The sequence below is a fragment of the Lissotriton vulgaris genome, chromosome 2_1, assembly GCF_964263255.1.
Source record: "Lissotriton vulgaris chromosome 2_1, aLisVul1.2, whole genome shotgun sequence".
Lineage (NCBI taxonomy): Eukaryota > Metazoa > Chordata > Amphibia > Caudata > Salamandridae > Lissotriton > Lissotriton vulgaris.
The window spans coordinates 1,961,943,554-1,961,961,117 of record NC_141687.1 but is presented as its reverse complement, the minus strand read 5'-3'; the positions used below and the strand labels follow the sequence as shown (position 1 = coordinate 1,961,961,117).

Here is a 17,564-nt window from a genome sequence, read left to right as displayed (position 1 = left end):
CAGTATTTAGGGATCAATAACTCCAGGGGATGGAAATAATCCTCTTTCCATGCATATAGCAAGCAACATATTGATTTCAGTGGCTCCACACTGATTTCCACTTTTTCTTGCCTGGTATTTGTGGATGCTTAAGTCTCTGGATGAAATACTATTACAGCATAGAGTAACATCAGATCTAAAAATCCCAATGGGTCTGGTAACTTTTGCAATGAGGCCCTGACTAATGAATAGGAAGCTTTTTCAAAACCATGCGCAAAAAAGTGGAATAGCCGAATTTTACATAGCATCCTCCTGTTACTTCAACAGGCCTTAAACTTCAGCTCCTGTACAGAGTATAATCTTTGATTGTCTAGAGCTACCTTACTGTAAAGACATCAGGGGCCATATTATACAAGTGCCCTGGGGTCGCCGCAGGTGTTTGAACCTGCTTTGCACTTCCCGGGGCACTTTGTTATTACAGAAGGGGCCGCAGACGCTTGGGAGTCCACTTCTGTAATACAAATAGCTCTGGCGCACATAAAGCGCCAACGCTATCTTTAGAGGGCATTCCCTCATTTGCATGAGAGCATACCCCTATGCAAATGAGGGAATCCCTTTGGCCCTGTGCCCCCGCCGTATTGCAGATGCGGGTGGAGAGGCAAAGAAACTCTCAGGAGGCGCACTGACAATGTGCTACCGAAGAGGTGGTGCACTGTCAGTGTGCCCACTTATTGCAGCCCTCTGGCAGAGGGGAGAGGGGTCCAATGGACCCCCCAGACATCCCCTTGCAGGTGGGTGCAGTCACTCACTGCACCCACCTACAAAGGGATCGCTAATCCCCGTTAAAAGTGCAGGCGGGTTGCTGCATGCACTGTGAAAATACGGAGCAGCTTTAAAGCAGCTGCTCCATTTTTGACATGATTGCACTGCCCCCAGGACAGTGTGAGCTCGTGGCTGCCATAGTTTGTGGCTGCTCCCAGGGCAGTGCATTCACCATAATGTGGAACATTTTCCTGGTTTGCTTGGGCACACCTTTTGAGAGGTGTGCCCAGCTCAATCCAGGAAAAAGTGCTGACTCAGATGGGATGGCTTATTGCATACCACCGCTCACCCTTAAACATCATGGAACCAATGCTCTAATTCATCCTTGGCTTTGACATTTTCCCGTTTGCCCTGTTCAGGAAGTTTTCTCTAAGCCTGGGCGTAGTTCGCGTAGCCGCACTCCGCGAGCTACGCGAAGATGCACTTGCACTCCGCGAACTACGCATAGCTCCGCGAGCATGCGTAGTAGCTTGCTTGACCCGTTCGCAAGCCATTTTTCGTCTTCGGGAGCGCCGTGGAACTCTGGAACCTGCTTGACACCACATCTCCAGGCGTCGCCTTCCTCACAGAAACATGGATGAACACCTCCTCAGCGCCCGACATCGCCGTCGCCATCCCGGACGGATACAAGATCACCCGGAGAGACCGCGTCAACGAGACAGGAGGAGGCATCGCCATCGTCCACAAGAACACCATCCGCATCACGACCAACTCAGACGACACCCTCACAGCCGCTTAACATCTTCACTTCCAGATACACACCGACCCCAAGACCACACTCAGAGGCACCCTCATCTACAGACCCCCAGGACCTCACACACAATTCAGCGAAGACATCGCAGACTTCATCAGCCCGCACGCCCTCGCCTCCGCTGACTACATCCTCCTAGGGGACCTCAACTTCCACCTGGAGAACAACAACGACAACACCACCACGACACTGCTGGACAACCTCGCCAACCTCGGACTCATGCAACTGGTGAACACCCCCACCCACTACGCCGGACACACGCTTGACCCAGTCTTCTCCTCCAGCAAGTACATCTCCTTCAGCCACTCCACCGGGCTCCACTGGACAGACCGCAGCTGCGTCCACTTCAGCTTCAGAAAGACCACGACTCACCACCACCCGCAACAGGTTCCCCGCAGGAACTGGAACAAGAACACCACCGACCAGCTCACCACTTCACTGAGCCAGAACCCGCCCGCCAGCTCAACGGACCCCAACCAAGCAGCCAACAACCTCACACAGTGGATCACCAATTGCGCTCGCCCAACCAGCCTCGACCACTCGCAGTCCGGCTTCCGCACCAACCACAGCACCGAGACCGCCCTCATCGCAGCCACTGACGACATCCGAGCCCTGCTCGACAACTGGGAAACAGCGGCCCTCATCCTCCTGGACCTCTCTGCAGCATTCGATACGGTCTGCCACCGCACCCTAGTGCCGCACCTCAGCAACATCGGAATCCAAGAGAAGGCACTGGAGTGGATCATCTCGTTCCTCACCGGAAGAACCCAGAGAGTCCGCCTCCCCCGTACAGATCCAAGGCCACCAAAGTCATATGCGGCGTACCACAAGGATCATCACTCAGCCCCACCCTCTTCAACGTCTACATGAGCCCCCTCGCAGCCATCGTACGCCAACACAACCTCAACATCATCTCCTACGCCGACGACACCCAGCTGATCCTCTCCTTCACCAACGACCCAGGAACCGCCAGAACCAACCTACACAAAGGGATGAAAGACGTAGTCGAGTGGATGAGGAACAGCCGCCTGAAACTGAACTCAGACAAGACGGAAGTCCTAATCCTTGGATCATCACCCTCCGCCTGGGACGACTCCTGGTGGCCCCCTGCCCTGGGCAGCGCACCCAAACCAATGGACCACGCACGCAACCTGGACTCCTCCCTCTCGATGACCAGACAAGTCAACGCTGTCTCATCATCATGCTTCAACATCCTACGCATGCTCCGAAAGATCTTCCCATGGCTCGCCACCGAAACCAGGAAGACGGTCACACAGGCACTCTTCACCAGCCGACTGGACTACGGAAACACCCTCTATACCGGAACCACAGCCAAACTCCAGAAAAGACTCTAACACAACCAGAACGCCTCCGCACGACTCATCTTGGACATCCCCCGACACAGCCACATCTCCGGACACCTGAGAGACCTTCACTGGCTCCCCGTCAGCAAGAGAATCACGTTCCAACTCCTCACCCACGCACACAAGGCCCTCCACGACCTGGGCCCCAGGTACCTCAACAACCGCCTGACCTTCTACACTCCCACCCGCCAGCTACGATCGACCAGCCACGCCCTCGCCGCCGTGCCACGCATCCGAAGATCCACCATGGGAGGAAGATCCTTCTCCTACCTGGCAGCCAAGACTTGGAACTCCCTCCCCATCCACCTCCGCCTGACCCAAGACCACCTCTGCTTCAGGAAGCAACTCAAGACATGGCTGTTCGAGCAGTAGCGGACCCCCCCTCCCCCAAGTGCCTTGAGACCCTCTGGGTGAGTAGCGCGCTATACAAATATCCTGATTGATTGATAGCATGCATGCTCGGGATGTGTAGCGCGCGAAGTTACCCATGAGGTTTGTCCCGCCCGCTCGCGTCCCCTTATTTCCGGTCACTACTAACGTGCTCGCGAGTTATTCTGTGCCAGATTGCAGTTTCTGCGTGTTCGGCAACTTGATCTTACCGACAAGCATCCTCGCGCACGCGAAAATGCTATTGAGCGCGCGAGAACTACGCTACGCAGCAGTTTGCGGAGTATTCAACAACTTTGCGTTCTCCGCAGAGCGCGGAGTTGCCGAAACTCCGCAAACTCCGCAAACGAAGCGTAGTTCTTCGCCCAGGGTTAGTTTTCTCCAACATCTATGGCATACCACTATAATGTCTTGTTTATGTATGACTCTTGCGGGGAATGAGATTTTGATATCAATTTATGATCAATTTAATAACTTATCTCATTCGTCAATTTTGGATCGCTTTTTATCTGTCATTGAGTAAAAGACAAACCCCGCATAGGTTAGATAAACCCCATAAACTGACACCACTCTGAAGAACCACTTGCAACTGATAAAGTTTTAAGAGTTTTATATAGAATCAAAGTTTAAAATGCATATACAATCCTCTCAGGATAAATCTTAATCAATGTACAAAAGAATACAAAATCAATTCCAGAATCAGCAAATTAAAAGCTTCGATATGAAGTGGTTCCTTCGCGTCATCTACAGAAAGAGAAAAGATAATCAAGTTAAATCTGTCCCTACTCTATACTAAGTGACATCCCTACTTCGCAAGATTCCTTAACCTAAAAAGGTGTCAGCAGTTTGACTCCCAAAGAAGTTCAAACTCTCTTAGCCTCTAAAGGTAACTTAAGTTTAAGAAGCAGTATCCTCTCTGCCTACCCATCCGCTCTCTAAGGGTCCTCGGCCTACTGCTCTCTTGCGCTCTGATCTCTCTCAGCGCATCTGCTCAAGTCATCTACTCTTCGCCCTTCTCTCTGTTCTCGCTCTGAGCAATTCGCTTCGCTGTTCCCTTCGCTAATTGCTATCTTCTCCCCGGGGTGCTGTCCCTAAAATACACAATCACAGTGTGGGTGGAACGCCCCTTCGACGCCCACCACGGACTTTCCCCATGAGGTCATCTTCTAGCTTTTTCCTTGCTTCGTCTCTTTCGCGTCGTCTGTTAAGTTGACCTTTCTTCTTAGACGCCATCTTCGTCTTCTCGTTGATGCCTTCTCTTGACATTTCAGATCAAAAGTTCATAACCTTAGTAGAACTCAAATCTTTATAGTTATGTATATAACCTTTCTTGGTCCTGTGAATGGTCATTTCAAAACAAGACTCAAATTCCAAGCGCTTCTTATCACGTTTAGGCCATAAACTTCGTCCGACCTTGTCACCTTAAATCTAACAAGAACTAGACTCCTTGGCTCTCACGTTCACAGCAAGACTATTCACGACTCCTGTGAGCCCACTAAATTACAAACAGCGGACTACCCTCCTGCGAACCCTTGGTCAGTCAGGTTAAAATCACAAATGACCTAAACCCTCCTAACATTCTTACAAGAAGCCTTCTACTCAGTATAACCTTTAACACACATTTATATACAATCGTATTTAGCAAATCCTTTACATATAAGTGAATATATTGTACATAGAATATAAACTACGTAGAGTATAACTTTATATTCTCATTTGTTACATCGCCGTGGCATTTCTCTGCACATTTCTCCATGTTACATTTCACGCGGTTTCTCCATTTAAAGCTACACACGTACATGAATTCTACTTTGCACGTTCTACATTTCGTAAGCGTTTCTACACATTTCTACATTAGCCCACTACGTATACGGGCCTTCTAAATCTAATACATGTTCTAAAGTGAATACAGTTACATTTCCTATATTACTTTTGATTACATCGGTTAACTTTATGCTATAAGTGTCAACTTCACGTTACAACTATGCATTTCATTCCTATGTTATACAATGTGCTTGTAAATATGGCTCATGCATATTTTTTATTCAAATTTGCGCTCTCTCAGTCCCCCCTTTGATGACTTCTAGGAGTCATCACTAAATGCAATTTGAATAACATCTCTACACAGAACTAGTTACAATATTCCCTCTTTTCATCGTTTCGAGAGCTCTTAAGCTTTTGTACTGTTGATCTTGTAACGCAGCTAATCTCCTTTCTTGCTCTCTCATGGATCTTTGTAACCGGTTCGACCTATACCATTTATACAACTTTACTAAACCTAACAATGTGATTATGCAAATTAATACTATTAATACAGGTTTTAATATATACCATACTATGCTTTTACCAAGGTTGGCAAACCAACTCCCAACCTTTCCTACTCCATGACCTACTTTTTCCCAAACATTTATTTTTGATAAATCTTCGATCTCTTGATGAATCTGTGTAATGTTGCTTATGACTTTCTCAAGTGGTTTTGAATTATCAGGAATATAAGTACAACATTCCTGAACCTTCAAAGCCTTACAAACTCCGCCCTCTTTTGCTAGCAGTACATCTAAAGCAAGTCGGTTCTGAAGAACCATTGCTCTAATCGACTGCATCTCGCCTTCTACTAACATTAATGACCTTGCAGTGCTTCAGACAATCTATCTACAACCGTAGCTAGTCTCCTGATCTTAACATCATTAAGTATCAAACCTAACATAGGAAACATCGCTCCAAATACATCTCCAACCACTTCTGCATCTCCTACTTCCCTTTTCGCTCTCGTCGAAGCCTTTCCTTCTATGATCGCTAAATCCTTTGCATGATATATTTTGGGGAAGACAATTGCCAAGTAGTAGTTTTACATAGGCATTTCTTCCGCATACAAAATACACATTAGGAATAGCTTGCATCCCTTTCATGAAATCTTTCGTATAGTACTCTAAACGAAAAGCATGTTCGCAATTTACTTCACCTACAAATACACTCTCATAATATGTCTTGCTTCGAGTTAAACATAACTTTCCTTTCTGCGTTCTATCCAATGCTATTGGACCATTGCTACCTTTCCTTTTGTGTGCCTTCTCTTCTTCGGTCCAATCTGTCTTCCACTGTCCTGACATTTTCAGAATCTTCTGCCTTCTGTATCTGTCATCTACTTGTCCTATAAACTTTTTCTCTACCTCTGACACTTTGCAAGTTAGATTATTTCTGCGTGCATATGAAGTATCTAGTGTATCCCAAGGAAGAAAGAATTTGGCTAATCTATCCTCCTTTTTGTAATGGTCCCACTTATTCATTTGCTTATAATTCGGAACTTCAGGTAGTACCGAATCATAATTTGAAAAGTAGTACTCAAATCCTTCCCTACCATAAAATATACTAAGCAGTAAACTACATGTTATCCCATATGTCAGTGGGAGATGATGATATCTAATGCCTTCGTCTACAGAAGCCGGCAATTGCATACAAACATAGCAATCTTTGGCCTCCATGGCATCGATATACTCGTACAATAGTTTAGCATATGCGTTTGACCTAAAGTTTCCCTGTGACTCGTCTATGTGTAATCTACGAGCTTCATCTGCCAGTAACGCCTTTTCACGTATCACATTGCTCTCCTCCTTCTTCCCCACAAGAGCAGGTCTCAAAGTCGTTACAGGCTTTACATCTGCTGTTTCTTTATCGCTTTCATATCCTATTATGTATGATATTGTCACTACTGTAATTATGAGAAAAATTACTACTGCTATTAGTGTACCTACTATACATTTAGCTTTTCGGTTTGGGTTGCCGTTCTCCATGTCATCAAACAGCGTAGCTCCTTCTTTTGCGAAAAGGTTTTCCTTTGCAGTCTTTGTTCGCTTTATTTTCTTTCACAGTCTGTAAAATGCTCTTTATCAACAAAGTCTCTTTTTCGCAACCAATGTCTTTTCCTTTTTAGCAACAGACAACCCTAACCCTTCTCCGTCCTCTAAATGTAATCCCTAATTTTATTCTTCTTTCCACTCGGCGCTAGGTTATCTTCTTCTTTATAGCTTATATAGAAAAGTCTTTTACGCATCAACAATTATTCTCGTACCTGCAGCTTTCACAACAATTTCCAATAATTCAAAACGAATGACTTTTTCTTCTTCCTCTGGAATTTGATGACCAAAAGTCGGAAACTGTAATCTATTTAGCACTAGATCTTGAATTTGACTCAAATATGGGGGTATGGGAAGTGTGAAAGTCAGTAACCCCTCAGTCTCGAGTCCAGGCGTCAACATCCATATCTCCACTGCCACAAATGGATCGTGATCGATTACTTTCACTTTCTTCACTCTCCCAGATTTCTGTCCCCAAGACATCTGCTAGATAAGTCCACTCTGGGGTGGCGTACCTTCTGCAGGGCACACGTACCCTTCTCGATCTTCTTGGACTTTCAGTTCCTGAGTCTGTAGTTTCTTCTTCCTGATCCGATTCATCAGCGATCGGGACAAGGGCTCTTTCTTGATCTGCTTTTAAGCTTGGCCTTCTCCTTCTCTCCGGCCAACTAGCTTCATCACTCCTTGTCCTCCTGCTCCTTGTTCTTGGACTCGTCTCTTGGTCACTCTCTGCTTGGTCAGTATCTGATTCGATCTCCCAATTACTCTCTTCTCCTGAGGCGACTTCGGTCCCACTGGTGTCCTGACCTTCGTCGACCTGTTCCGTCTCAGTCTCAGCCTCTTCTATCACCTCCACAGCTTGGCTTTCCCCCTCTATGGCTTCTCCGCTTTCCGCTGGATTCTCATCCGAGAGAGGAGCTGTTTCTTCTAGAGGTGTTGGCACTCTTCGGGTGTGTGAGGCATATATCCAGTTTGGCAGGCCTCCACACTTTACTGCAGTATTCGTCACAAGTATGACTTGAAACGGTCCTCTCCAGCGCACGTCTAAGCAGTTCTTCCTGACGTGTTTTTTCACCAAAACCCAGTCCCCCGGACTCAGGTCATGGCATAAATCTTGTGCTGATGGAACCTCTGCAGCCTGGACCTGGAGGGACACAGAATTAACGGCATCAGATAGTCCCTTACAGTAGTCCAGGATCAAATCGTCTGTGATGTTCACTAGAGCTGCAGTCGGAACCGATGGCAATCTCATGGCTCTCCCCATTAGCACTTCATGAGGAGAGAGACCTGTTTTCCTATCTGGTGTGCTACGTATGCTCATAAGAACCACTGGAAGTGCGTCTGGCCAACTCAGGGATGTTGCTGAACAAACTTTGGCAAGTCTGGACTTGATTGTACTGTTGATTTGCTCTACAATCCCTGAAGCTTCTGGTCGATAGCTGCAATGTAGTTTCTGATCGATACCCAAAGCTGAACATAGCATCTTCACTATTTCGCTGTTAAAATGAGTTCCTCTGTCCGATTCCAAAGAGGATGGCACCCCAAACCTTGGTATTAACTCTCTAAGTAACAATTTTGCTACTGTAAGTGTATCGCACCTACGTGTAGGGTAAGCCTCAACCCATCTAGAAAATATGCAAACAATCACTAAAACGTATCTGAGTCTATTGCATTTAGGCATTTCTATGAAGTCAAGCTGCATTCTATTGAAAGGCCCCCCAGACCTCCCAATATGACTCAATGTGACTGGTGTTCTCTTTCCCACGTTTATCTGCTGACAGATCGCACATCGCTGACACACTGCTTCTGCCGCTACTCTAAACTTTGGATTGAACCATGTTTGTCTGAATACTCTCACCATAGCATCTCTACCTATGTGTGCTGATCCATGCAATTTCCTTGCCATTGGACTAACAAGTTCATTTGGTAAAACTGCTCTCCCATCTGCAGATATTCAGAAATTCATCTCACTTCTAATACAACCAGCTGTTTCCCAACTCTTTTTCTCATCATCTGGTGCATTTTCCTGAACACTCCTTAGCTCATCCCACGTATCTACAGTATCCAACAACATTGTCAATTCAGTTCTTTCTTGGATTCCCCCCACTTTTACATCAGTGTGAGAATATCCCTGTTCTGCGCAGTAACGCGCTACCTCATCCGCATAGCGGTTACCTTGGGACACAAAATCTACATTTTTTGTATGCGCAGCACATTTGACAACTGCAATGGCTGACGGGCCTTGCAATGCCTCTAACAAGAGTCTCACGAATTCTCCATTCCTAATAGGAGAACCCGAGGAGGTCATGTAACCTCTTTGAGACCATAACTGCCCGTAATCATGAACTACCCCGAAACCATACTGGCTATCGGTGTATATGGTGACTCGAAGTTTGTCGCCTGCTAGACAAGCACGCGTCAAAGCAACAATTTCAGCTACCTGAGCGGAGTGTACTCCTTCCAGGCAAGCGGCTTCTATTACTCTCGTAATTGTGCAAACTGCATAAGTTGCTCTCAGCTGACCGATATCGTCTCTTACACATGAACCATCAACAAAGAAAATTTCATCGGGGTCAGTCAATGGCTCATCTACGATATAGGGTCTCGGTTTGGTGCATAGTTCAGTCACATCAAGGCAATCATGATCTGTACAAATTTCATCATCTATCTCATTTGGAAGTGGCATCAAAGTTGCAGGATTCAAGACGGAGCATCTTTTTAGGGTCACATTCTCGGCAGCCAGTATGACTTGCTCGTAGCGTGTGAGCCTGCTATTTGTCAGATGCTGAGTCTTAGTCCTGGTCATTAACAACTCTACAGAATGTGGTACGTACACCACTAACTGATGTCCCATTACCACGCTTTCAGAACGTTTAATGCTGACACCCGTTGCAGCTACGGATTTGAGACATCCGGGCAACGCTGCGGCTACTGGATCTAATGTAGCCGAAAAATACGCCACTGGCCTACGCGCATCTCCATGTAATTGGGCCAAAACTGCTAACGCGCATCCCTCTCTTTCGCAGCAGTAAAGCAAAAATGGTTTTGTGTAATCAGGCATTCCTAAAGCCGGGGCGCGACATAAGTCCTCCCTCAGCTGCAAAAACGCCATCAAACAATCTTTGTCCCATGGTACCGGATCACTTACTCCTTTGTGCGTCAGTTGTAATAAAGGTTTTGCCTTCAGTGAGAAGTTGGCTATCCACTGCCGACAATAACCGACCATGCCTAGAAACATCCTGACTTCTCTTTGTGTTGTAGGCGCGTTCATTTTCATGATCGCCTCTATTCTGTCTGGAGACACCTTCCGCTTTCCCTTTTCAATCCTATGGCCCAAGTATTGCACTTCAGTCTTACAATACTGCAATTTACTTGGAGACACCTTGTCTCCGTTCTCGGCCAAGTGATTTAGCAAGGTGATGGTGTCTACTCTGCAAGCTTCCTCAGTTTCTGACGCAACTATGTACTGGACTAGAACCGAATTCTTGGGCAGAATTCTTGGGCAGTACTAGACTTTCAAGATTTCTTTTTAATAGCTGGTTAAAGATCGATGGGCTTTCTGTATACCCCTGAGGGATACGACACCATGTTAAAACGCGATCTTCCAGCTTAAAAGCGAAAAGATACTGACTCTCTTCATCTAAAGGAATCGAAAAGAAAGCCTGGCACAAATCTATCACGGTAAACCATTCAGCTTGGAACGGTATCTGAAATAATATCACTGATGGATTCGGTACCACTGGACAACATGAGACAACAATATTATTAATCTTTCGAAGATCCTGCACTATCCTGTATTTTCCACTAGGCTTCTGCAAACCCATAATCGGGGAGTTACATGGACTACCCACGATCTCCTTCAGTATTCCCTGTTTAATCATGGATTCGATCACAGGCTTTATTCCTGCAATCGTCTCTGGTGTCAACTTGTATTGTGGAGTTCTTGGATACTCAGCATTGGGTCTTACCAAGATCTTTACTGGTTCTACTCCTTTGATCAATCCGATCTCCTCTCCAGTAAAATCCCACACCTCAGCTGACACTTTCTCCCTCAAATCCTGTGGAAGCTCCTCCACTGTTAAGGTAGGATATAGTTCCACGCACTCCTGCGAGTTTACAACCTTAAAATCGGCATCCTCATCATTGGTCTGCACTTCTACTCCTTCAGGTGTACAATGTATTGTGCAATTCAGTTTACACAACAAATCTCTTCCTAGCAAACACACAGGGCTAGAATCACAGATCACAAACTGATGTTCGTCACTGTAATTCCCTATCTTTACTGACACTGGCTCGGTCAGAGGATTCGTCATCCTCTTGTTTGCGACTCCTACCACCTGAATCGTCTCTCCTGATATTGGCAGACCTGGGACTACCGCTGATCTCAGCGTGGATCGAGTAGCCCCCGTATCCACCAAAAAGGTTGTAGGACATCCAGCCACTTCAGCCTCTACGTATGGTCCTCTCTGATCTACTTCCAGGGCTGCACCTAGAGTACAATCTTCCTCCCTATTCACTCGTTGCCCTGTAAGGGGATCAACGTAATAGCATTCTTCTCCTCCTACGAACAATGGCATTTGTCTATAGGTTTTTCCTCCATTTGTAATGCGAGGTGGTTGAGGAAACGGGGCTCGAGGAGTCTGAGTCCCCCCTTTGATAAATTTTCCCTTCGGGACCGCGGCTCCCTTAACCACGTTATTCTGTGCCTCTTCCTCCTCTAGTTCTAATTCCCCTGTCTCGACATTGTAAGGACACTCGCGTCGCCAATGTCCCACTTCGTTACACTGATGACACCTCGTTGTCTTTTTCAGTGTCGCAATATCCATTCTTGGCCTCGGTCTTTCCTCCTCATCTCTGCTCTGATTATTCTGTTTCTTTGCTTGCGTTCCTGTTCCCTGTTGCCGCTGTCCACCCTTTCCAGCTGCTTGCATTTGTACCAGCATTAGCTTTTCCTTGAGTTTCTTTGCCTTTGAATCTATTTCATCGCTACAGTACCTTGCATACCTCAGAATCTCATCTAAAGGTTTGTTCTGCCAACAGATCAAATGCTGTTGTATCATCAGGCTTATGTCTGGTCTTAATCCTAGAACAAACTTTGACACAAACGGTCCTATGTCCTTAGGATCCATTACGTCTAACCCACTGTATTGTTTAAATGCCTTCAGTAATCTCTCATAGAACTCGTGAACTGTCTCTTTAGGCTCCTGAGTTGTTCGATCTATCTTAACCCAGTCTATGTCTTGCACTGGCACTTTCTCTTTTAGCCATGTTATTACCCTCTCGTACTTTTCCATGACTCTGTCTGACGGACCATTTGTCTGGGTATCTCTCGGAGGCTCACAAGTAGGCCATTCAATACTAAGTTTGCATGCCGTCCATAAATCTCCGGGTACTACGATATCGAACAATGTGTTCAAATCGGTCCACAGCACCTTAGAGATCTTCACGAACCTCTCTACCTGCTTGTACCACTCTACGGGGTTTTCTCTTAGCTTCGGGAAAGAATTAGTGAATGCCGCTAAATCCCCCCTACTCCAAGGTACATGAACGTAGTTTCCGTTCGCGATTTCTCGCAAAGGGAAAACTTCCATTCGCATTAGGTCTGTGTCCTGGGACTTCACAATTGTACTTCTTCTGACAGATCCCCTCTTAGACCATTTTTCCTCCCATCTATCCAGATCTCTCCATATTCTAATACACATGACTAGTTCCCTTATGTGTACTCTTAGTCCAATCGTTCTACGTTCATCCAGATCTCGGTCTGTGCAATTTAGCCTATGATTGGGCTGTAAAGCTTTAGTCCGTGACATGTCTATCATATATTTTTCTGCTAATTCGGATAGTTTTTCATGAGCTGCCCTTGCTTTCCGAGTAACATCCTTGGATAAGAACAATATTTCATCTGGTGCGTACAGCTCTAGCCTCTCTATTGCCACTGTGCCGTCTATTATTTCGTCCAAGTCTGATTTTAAACTCATTACATCAATCCGTCTTGCTTTTATTTCAGCTTTCAGTATGTCAGTCCTAGGTGGTTCGCTCATACCCCTCTCACCTCCACTATGCGCCCTACGCCTAAACACGGGTGAGTTATGAGGAGTTTTCCTTCCATCTCTTTGTTCCCACCTCTCTAGATCCCAAGCCTTTCCATCTTCCCGTGGGGTGTGGTGGAACATTACTCCATCCCCCATCCCTACATTGCGCCTTTTCGGCTCGGTTTCTCCAGATACGAGATAGGATCCACCGTTCTGTTCTGTCTGGTGTCGCTCAATAAACGATAAGGTCCTTCATGGCCCTCCATGCTCCCGCGATCTCGATCCTGATCACCAGAAGTATGGCGAGACGTTTCGCGACTCCCTATATTCTCATGACGTCGCTCGCGATCACCGGATGCATGGCGAGACCCTTCACGACTCTCCATGTTCCCGTGATTCCAATGTTGCACTGTTTCGCTCGGGGTATGGTGAGTGCATCTAAAAGTATTTCGGTACTCCTGCGTCCTTCGTTCCCCCTCACTAAAGGTGACGCGAGGCACTTCGCCACACCCTGCACTCCTGTCGTCACACATTTGCCTATTGCCGCTGATAGTAGGACAATTATTCCCGCTGTTTTCCTGGCTCCCTCTCTCCCACTCCGGGCTGCTTTCGCCAGCTCCACAATGAGAGAGGATCCTGTTATCCTGGTCTCTCCACTCTGCTCCTGTTTCTAAACTTTTATTCCGAATCTCTTCGGCAGTATCCCATTCTTTCAGGTATTCCCTTAATTCCTTATGGGATTTCGGTTTTGGTCCCCTCAAGTCCATTGGCCCTCTTTGACCCCCCTGTTCTACCCAGGGACCTGTTGCGGCATCTAATGGGGTACTCCGACTCATCGGTGCTAGTATCTGTCTCTGAGGATTCATCATGGTATTCCTATTCTCCATCTCTGCCCTTTCCCTGTCCCATCGTGCCTGTTCCTCCTGCTGGACCCCTTCTGGGTTGTAGATTGACACAATAGGGCCTATGGTAACCGGTACCTGTAAAGCGTCTGGCATTTGGTAGGACCTTGCATGTTGCGTTTCTGGCATTTTCTGAACCACGAATCTTCCCACTACTCTCTGTTCTGAACTAGATTGAGGTACTTCCTCATCTTTCTTGGCATCCCACTCTGTTACTGGGATCGATTTATATTCCCCCCATCTAGCTCCGTCTTCCTGTTGCAATATGGGACTTGCGGCCCCTCCGCTGTACGGAGGTGGTCTATCTGTTAATAGCCTCTCTATCAGATCCTCTTCTGTCTCGCTTTCCTCATCTTCCTCTAGAGGTTTCTTTTCTCCCGTAACTTCTAACATCGGGTACAGTTTGTCTGCTTCTATCTTCTGCACCCCCCATTTCTTAGCTTCCTCATCCCATTTGGCATCCTGTACCGCCTTTACTGATCGTCTCACTCTTTCTTGGCGCCTCTTTACGCTCTTTTCGTGTGCTGCTCTAAACCATGCACTAAGGGCTTCAAACTGTGTTGGCCTCGGTAGAGGTCTCGTTGCAAGCATTACCGCTTTCAGTTCGTTCAACACGTCTAGCTTAAACGTTCCGAATCTCGGAAACGTCAGTTCCTTATTCCCTTCAGTTAGCTTATTCCACTCGGAGATCCATAGTATCGAGTGTAAGCCTACATTTACTGTCATATGATAAGCTGGTGTGCCTTCTGGTGGAGCTTCTTCTCCGGCATATAAGTTTCTTCTATTCCTCCTAAAGATTGCCCTTAAACTCTTAAAACACTTCATTTTCGCTACTCTACTATTCTCCTCTTTCTCTTCCTTGTTTACGTCCCAATGATAAACCAACCAATCCCTACGCGGCTCTCGCTAATCGGCCTATCTCAGCGCGACTCTACGCTGACCGACCAATCTCAGCGCGGCTCTACGCTGACGTCTGACAACCTAACCAATCTCAGCGCGGTTCTATGCTGACGTCACTCGCTCCCTCTGCAGCAGTTCTCCTTCTTTCTCAACTCGTCTCACGATTTCGCATGCGTTTTCATTCATACGCTGAAAAATGACTACTTCCGTCCAAGCGATCACTTTTCTCTGACTGTACGGCCACAGTCTAACTGTAATTGTCACCTCAACTGACGAAACGTCTTCCCTCTTACGGTCAGACGATCGCCTCAACTGATAGCTTACTTACACACAGTAAACGTACGACCAGCGTCCGTTACTCATACACTCACTCTTACGCTCCCCCTATCATCGGTCTGTCGGGCGATCAATGGTACCTCATGACCCCCTTTCAATGGTAGACAAATTACTCTGGGTGTTCGATACACCCGAACCACTTAAGTCCTTCCCTGGAGCTTAAGATTTCATCCGGTTGCGCGCGCTCACAACCTTCCCTCAATCACACTACAGGCATTCAACTCCGCTTGACATTACAACACAGGAACAACATAAAACACCGCAATCTTACAACGCATGACCCTTATACTCACTCTCGACCGACTCTGCTGCTTTTCTCTCGACACACCGTCAGCACCGTCTTCGGCAGGGATTCTTCTTCTGGTCGTCGATGACTAGGGACCTTGGGGTAAACTAAACCTGACCTAGGTTGTCTTCCTCAAGAAGAAAACCATCTTTCTCTGCTACCAACTGCGGGGAATGAGATTTTGATATCAATTTATGATCAATTTAATAACTTATCTCATTCGTCAATTTTGGATCGCTTTTTATCTGTCATTGAGTACAAGACAAACCCCGCATAGGTTAGATAAACCCCATAAACTGACACCACTCTGAAGAACCACTTGCAACTGATAAAGTTTTAAGAGTTTTATATAGAATCAAAGTTTAAAATGCATATACAATCCTCTCAGGATAAATCTTAATCAATGTACAAAAGAATACAAAATCAATTCCAGAATCAGCAAATTAAAAGCTTCGATATGAAGTGGTTCCTTCGCGTCATCTACAGAAAGAGAAAAGATAATCAAGTTAAATCTGTCCCTACTCTATACTAAGTGACATCCCTACTTCGCAAGATTCCTTAACCTAAAAAGGTGTCAGCAGTTTGACTCCCAAAGAAGTTCAAACTCTCTTAGCCTCTAAAGGTAACTTAAGTTTAAGAAGCAGTACCCTCTCTGCCTACACATCCGCTCTCTAAGGGTCCTCGGCCTACTGCTCTCTTGCGCTCTGATCTCTCTCAGCGCATCTGCTCAAGTCATCTACTCTTCGCCCTTCTCTCTGTTCTCGCTCTGAGCAATTCGCTTCGCTGTTCCCTTCGCTAATTGCTATCTTCTCCCCGGGGTGCTGTCCCTAAAATACACAATCACAGTGTGGGTGGAACGCCCCTTCGACGCCCACCACGGACTTTCCCCATGAGGTCATCTTCTAGCTTTTTCCTTGCTTCGTCTCTTTCGCGTCGTCTGTTAAGTTGACCTTTCTTCTTAGACGCCATCTTCGTCTTCTCGTTGATGCCTTCTCTTGACATTTCAGATCAAAAGTTCATAACCTTAGTAGAACTCAAATCTTTATAGTTATGTATATAACCTTTCTTGGTCCTGTGAATGGTCATTTCAAAACAAGACTCAAATTCCAAGCGCTTCTTATCACGTTTAGGCCATAAACTTCGTCCGACCTTGTCACCTTAAATCTAACAAGAACTAGACTCCTTGGCTCTCACGTTCACAGCAAGACTATTCACGACTCCTGTGAGCCCACTAAATTACAAACAGCGGACTACCCTCCTGCGAACCCTTGGTCAGTCAGGTTAAAATCACAAATGACCTAAACCCTCCTAACATTCTTACAAGAAGCCTTCTACTCAGTATAACCTTTAACACACATTTATATACAATCGTATTTAGCAAATCCTTTACATATAAGTGAATATATTGTACATAGAATATAAACTACGTAGAGTATAACTTTATATTCTCATTTGTTACATCGCCGTGTCATTTCTCTGCACATTTCTCCATGTTACATTTCACGCGGTTTCTCCATTTAAAGCTACACACGTACATGAATTCTACTTTGCACGTTCTACATTTCGTAAGCGTTTCTACACATTTCTACATTAGCCCACTACGTATACGGGCCTTCTAAATCTAATACATGTTCTAAAGTGAATACAGTTACATTTCCTATATTACTTTTGATTACATCGGTTAACTTTATGCTATAAGTGTCAACTTCACGTTACAACTATGCATTTCATTCCTATGTTATACAATGTGCTTGTAAATATGGCTCATGCATATTTTTTATTCAAATTTGCGCTCTCATAGAGAGCTTCTATCATTTATTTCAGTTTCTTAAATGGCATACCTCACTGGTGTGATATAGCAACAGTTGATAACAAAACTGGTTACCCACTGCTGTGATGGCATAAAGGCCTTCTAAGGCAGGCTGATAGGCCCCAACTTGAGTCTGTCAGC

The 17,564-nt window shown here is 45.9% G+C and overlaps 1 protein-coding gene across 1 annotated transcript in view; it reads left to right on the top strand.

Annotated features, from left to right (window-relative positions):
• LOC147733564 (aminopeptidase N-like) overlaps positions 1-17,564 on the top strand; it is a 262,708-nt gene that overhangs the window by 153,230 nt on the left and 91,914 nt on the right. The window lies entirely within an intron of this gene.